At 39.1% G+C, this 6208-nt stretch overlaps 1 non-coding gene across 1 annotated transcript; it reads left to right on the forward strand.

The window, feature by feature from the left end:
* Positions 1 to 6102: 6102 nt before the first annotated feature.
* Positions 6103 to 6208, forward strand: LOC145596273 (small nucleolar RNA R71). The gene has a single exon (XR_014103128.1). It is a non-coding gene; the product is annotated as a small nucleolar RNA R71 (small nucleolar RNA).

The raw sequence follows: 6208 nt of genomic DNA on the forward strand, positions 1-6208 counted from the left end.
CTAAATTAGTTCTAAAATTAATTTAGAATTAATTATTTTTGTCTCGCGGAAAAAGGGATCAAATCCCAATGTAGTGGCACGCAAAACGAGGCAATGCACCACCATGGCGAGCCGGGTTGCACAGCAACCCGCATGTGGCTGCCACGGTGGTTGCGCCGCCTCGATGGTGGGCCACACGCGCGGCAGCAGCCACGCACAGCAGCAGCTCACGCGCGGCAGCAGCAGCCACGCGCGGCTGTGCTGGGGCAGCGGCTCGCGGCCGTGAGCCGTGGGTCGTGTGTTCGTGGTCTTGGCATGTGCGTATGCTTGGTGCGGTGAGGTGACTAGCCGTAGTAGGCTTGATGTTAATTATTTTGCCGTTTATTTATTTTAATTAATTTTGTTCATTTTAATTAAAATTTTGGGAGGCTAGGCCTCGGGTTTTTTAAGCGGCATTGGCAAAATTTCATTTTTACAAGTTTGGGTGCTACCGACTTAATTAATTGGATTAATTAAGGAAATTCGGAATTTAGTGGGAGCTTCAATTATTAATGACGTAATTTATATAATCGGTTAAACAACTTTGACTAGTTTTAATTAGGCGTGTTAATTGGATTAACCACCTAGATTAGTTACTAGTGCGCGCGTTGTTTGAATGCATTTTACTTGTTGTTAATTTTGTAAAATTGCATGGGCCATTCACAAATAGTGAATGGATGAATGGAATATATATATTCTCTCTCTCACAAGTTTTATGAAATGGCAACTAGTGGGACCCGACTAGGATAGAAAATACGGACTACGTGCCGTTATGTATTTTTGTAAATCTAAATACGGTCTACGCACCGTTAAGTATTTTTGTACTTTAATATTTAGATTATTCCTAGTTTTAGACAGTAGTTTTTGCATAGTTTGGTTAAGTCTTGAAGACGGCGTATCTTGGAAGACAAAGCCTTGAAATGCAAAATGAAGACCTTTTGAAGATATGAAGATTTCAAGGGGTCATGCTAGTTGCCAATATGCATCTATTATTTCGCTTTATATTTTATGGTTATATATATGTGTGTGAAATATTCGTTAGATGCATGTTTAGGTTTTCTTGATGTTGCGATGATTAGTTAAGTTCACTTAAATCAACCAACATAGAAATCCTAGGTCCCTAATAATATTGAGTAAAACTTGCCTTTCCAAAACAACACTTACTAACCGGACGATGGTGATGGTAGGCTACGCCAAAGCGAGGTGCCATCACTCCTTTAAGGGGCATAAGGCACACCGGGTGTGCACGTTGGTTTTGGTTTAACTCGTCGGTATGAGTGAGGAGTCCTCACATACCGTGGCAAAAGAGATACATCGTCAAAGATGCATTAGATGCGACGATTGTCTAACCAAGAGTGACTTAGAGCCATTAGCAAGGCAATGCTTACCGAGAAGATTGAGTGTTTAAGACAAGCCAAAGCATGCTTAACCACTCTTTGTTTCTTCGGATCTTGGAATCGCCTTATTTTCGCCAAATAGGGACAATTTTTATGCGTAAATAAGACGTTTAATAAGATTGAAGTTTGCATGAATGCTATTAAATTTCAAACTTATTATGTTCTTGATAAATGGTTATACTTTGCACTTATATTTATAGTATTCTAAATCAAATAAATATTGTTTCCATGATTGGTAAAGGAAATCCTTGAGAATAGTTCTCAAAGACAGGAAAAACATTTCTAAAATACAATTCTCATAATGACTTTTATAACTAAGTCCGAAAGGACGGTTGGACATCATGTACTCAAAATACTAGGTAGTTTTGATAAAACATGAGGTATGTAGTTGCAAACAAAGTATAAGAGTCAAGATACTTAAAGAAATGATTCTTAAAGTAAGATTATGAGATATTGTATGATAAGAAATATAGGAAAGAAGGAACGAAGAAAAGAAATTAGATTTCAACTCATGAGTTCATGTTATTGTAGTTAACTTGGCAATTTGTTATCTTCACAAGTATCGGATACTGCTTGAGTGTTCCACTATGATAGTGACCTCAAACTATTGAAGTTAAGCTAAGTTATCGACTTACAAGCTTAGAATGAAGCAAGAAGAGCTACATCAGTTGTAAGGTCGTATGTTTTTTTTAAAGACCTTTTAAGCCAAAGGCTGGAACAAGTAATGGTTATTATGTTCCATAATCAGCAATCGATCCGTTTACACACGGAAAGACTCACATTAAAGTAATGAGCAATAGTTGCGAGATTGATTTGAATGGCATGGCTATCCAAGCGTTGAGTCAAGAATGCTTGATTATAAACAAACATTTCCCTAACATGATAAACTCACTAAGTTCAAGTCATGGGCTTGACTTGTGTTCCAAACATCTTTAGAAATGTCACATCGACAAGAACGTACTCAAGGCTCTATTAGATAGGCTCTTGATAGTTGCTCGAATTGGAATCGTTCTAAGACAAGAAAGTCTTACTTGTTGAAACCGACAAAACAGAGAGCTATTGTTCTTGGTATAGACAATTGACTCCGAAGGCTAAAGAGGATTCAATTACTTCAACGTTTCACAAAGAATTTGAAAGGATATGGCTATATTCATCAAATGTGAACAAACTTGACTTGAGTAGCTCAAGAGTTCAGTGAAGTACAGAATCGACTTGGCAAGATATCAAAACGTCTAGATTAGATCGAGCGATGTTTGCTTGAGCCAAGCGTGACTATCTCAAAGTTATGAATGGAAATTTTCATAAATAACTCCACAAAGAACATGGTGTGTTTTCACGGAGACCTCGGTGTCATTTGAAAATGACTCGAACGATGATGGTTCACAACCCTTCCTATAAAGTTCTTAAAGATTTGTACAAATGACTAATGTTACACTAAACAAAATGTCGAAGCTAAGAAAGGACGCCATATTTAGTTATGGATAGAAATAACTTCTAAAAGTCTTTTCAAGTATATGTCTAAGGCTCTTAGTCTCAGTGGGAGTTCACTAGCTCAGTGGGAGCAAAGTGGCTCAGTGGGAGCAAAGTGACTCAGTGGGAGCTGAATGGCTCAATAAAGACTAAGATAGCTCAAGTAGGAGCTAACTGTTTGTTTCACAACGAACTTTTACCCAAAGACAATATACATGTCTCTTTGTAAGCATTCAAGTGAGACTACGGGTATTACCTCCACATCCTAATTGAGAACAAAAATTGTTTGTTGCTCTAAGTGGTGTCTTTCTGGAAAGTAACACGTTTCCAAAACGACAAGTGGGAGGAAAATGAACTCGATGACCATCGAGCTTAGCAACAAACTAGAACTGAGAATCTCGTAAGACCTTAAAGGACTTCGTGATAATGCTTGATCAAGAATACTCAAAAGGACTTTACAAGTGCCTTAAAAGAGAATTCATTACTCACAAAACATTAAAGATGTTGGAGTAAGATCAACATAATAAAAGGGCTTTGAAAGCGCCTTAAAACTCAGTGTTTGATGCAATTGCCCCGTATAGGTATAGAATTCACCAAAGGCTTGGATTGAATCCTATAAATTTTCTATTAAGTTAGAAACAAACCTAAGACTTACAAGCATACTATTTACTATTAGATAGTAAAGGAATAATGTCTTGTAAGATAGCTACGACAAATCCAAATTCCGAAAAATGGTTAAAAGCCATGAAAATCCGAAATAGACTCCATGTTTGAAATCATGTTTGAAACTTGATTAATTTGCATGAAAGGTGAAAGACCCATCGATTGCAAATAAGTTTTCAAGGAGAAAACTAACAAATGTGGAAATGTATATGCATACATAGCTAGATTGGTTGTAAAGGATATAATTGATTTCAAGGAGTTGATTTTAATAAAATCCCATTCACCAATCGGAATGCTCAAGTCTTTTCGTGATTGATCTAGCAAAATTGCGCATATGAAATATGGCAAAATAGATACCAATACCGCCTTCCCAAAATGGAATTTTGGAAGTGACTATGGAATGGTCTAAGGGTTTTGAAAATATAAATAATGCTAGATTTGAAAGCAAGCACATGGAATCCGTCATGGGATTAAAGGAAGCATTGCATGAAGGAATTGGAATGTGTTTTCTCATAAAGTTAATAAGAGGATTGACTTATGGAGAAACATATAAATTCTGATGAATAAGAGGTTTAGTGGGAGCAAAAGTAATGGTTCAGAATTATTAGAAAGCTAATATATTCAGTAAGATCAAGTGATCGGAATGCCTGGGTGGAGGCCGCTTCCGATCAGTAATATTAATATAATTAATATTACAGCTTAATCTTGACTGAACCCTTCGGGTCACACCCAAGCAAATATGCGAACCAACACGACGAATTAATTCGGAAGAAATTAATTCGTCGCCTGAGTGTTAAATATTTAGACGTTGGTAATTAGAGCTTAGAGCGTCGAAACCGATCGTCGGAAGTCGAGTCAAAATGATAAAAGACGAGACGCGCAAAATAATAATAAATCGACCATATTCCCAAAAATACCCCTAGCATCGGAGTGCCCCGAGCATCCGAATGCTAGGGGCAAAATGTCCTAGCAAAGGTGGCTAGCAAGCACCAAGCCGAGCCATTGCTAGCTGGTGCGAGCTAGCGCACCGTGCTAGTAGCCACGGCCAGCCGCGGCTAGGCACAGCAGCAGCCGCACCGCGCCACAGCAGCAGCTGGGTGCGGGCTGGGCTCAGGCCGGGCTCGGGCTTGGCTCGTGGCTTGGCTCGGGCCATAGGGCCGTGGGTTAAGGGAAAGTATGGAAAATGGGAGTAAGTGAGTGAGGACATGTGGCACAAGGAGAGTATTGAGTGGTTAGCAAGTATGGTCCCCTACTCTCCATGTGGTCCTCACCAACCCATCTCACATGGTAATGTCACTTGTAGATTTATTATTAGTTTGCAATTTTAATTTAATTTAGCTTTAAATTAATTTATGGAATTTTCATGATCCCGCATTGATGGGATAGAAATTCCCACTCATACTCTCCTCTATAAATACCAACCTTGGGATTTGGAGTAAAGTGCTTGAGTGGGAGTTAAAAAGAGCATTCCATAATTTTTGGGAAAACTCTTAAACTCATATAACACTCCGGTTTTGGTCGGACCTTGCTAACCCCAAGGTAGTAGACCTTAAAGTTGTGTTCGCCCTTTTGTGGGTGGATACCGTCGGAGGCGCGGCGTTTGACGTGCTCGTAGCTTTCAAGTAAGAGCTCGGGTTTTGGGCGAAGCTCGCTTCGAGGGTAAGATTCGTTATCTTTTCTTTGTGATTATTTATTTATGCTTTATGATTTTAATTATTGCGAGTGGTTCCTCGGGTGGGGTTGTTTCCGCGGTGAGTCGAACTCACCAAACCCCAACACTTTGAACATCATTTTGAAAATCTCCCCTACCCTGATTACTCCAATTACCCTTACCATGACTTTGGCCGGATTTTTTATTATGGTTACCATAACCTTGGTTATGATCCCCATATTCTTGGCCATGGCTTTGATCATTACAACAAAAGTTATTATGGTTACCACAAAATTCTTGGCTCACATGGTTACCATAACCACTATTTTGGTTATAATTATCATAGCTCCCATGATTGTGATAATTTTCCCAACATTCTTTTGAGCATTAAATCTAGGTCCAAAATCATTATTGTCATCACAATTCACATGAACATTCTCATATCCATCATATCTATCACAAGGGACATTGGGGCAATTTGAAGCATTATGATCATTCTTTCCACATAAATCACAAACCAAGCATTCTCTTATCATGCAACAAGAAACAAAAAGAGGGTTAGAGTAGGAAGATGTACCTCTCCCCTTAAATTTGGAGGGAAGACTAGAAGCTTGTGAAGGACTCTCGAGCTTGGTCTTGAGAGAATTCACCTCCTTTCCTAACTTCGAGACCAATGTGGACAAATCGTTGACGACATAAGATTGATCGATTGAGCCACTTTTGCTTGCCGATTCCCTCTCTACATCATGCCAATCCATGTAGTTCCTTACTACATCATCTATTACATCCACAACCTCTTCTTCCGTTTTGTTCATAATCGGCCCTCCGGCTCCGGCATCAAGGCTCGATCTACCTTGAAAGCTCAAACCACCATAGAAAATTTGTATGACTTGATAGGCTGGAATTCCGTGGTGAGGGCATTCCCTTTGGTAATCCTTGTACCTCTCCCATGCTTCATAGATATTCTCTCTAGGCAATTGCTTGAAACTTTGGATTAAGGCTCTAGCCT

The sequence above is a fragment of the Chenopodium album genome, chromosome 19, assembly GCF_948465745.1.
Source record: "Chenopodium album chromosome 19, dcCheAlbu1.1, whole genome shotgun sequence".
NCBI classification, from domain to species: Eukaryota; Viridiplantae; Streptophyta; class Magnoliopsida; order Caryophyllales; family Amaranthaceae; genus Chenopodium; species Chenopodium album.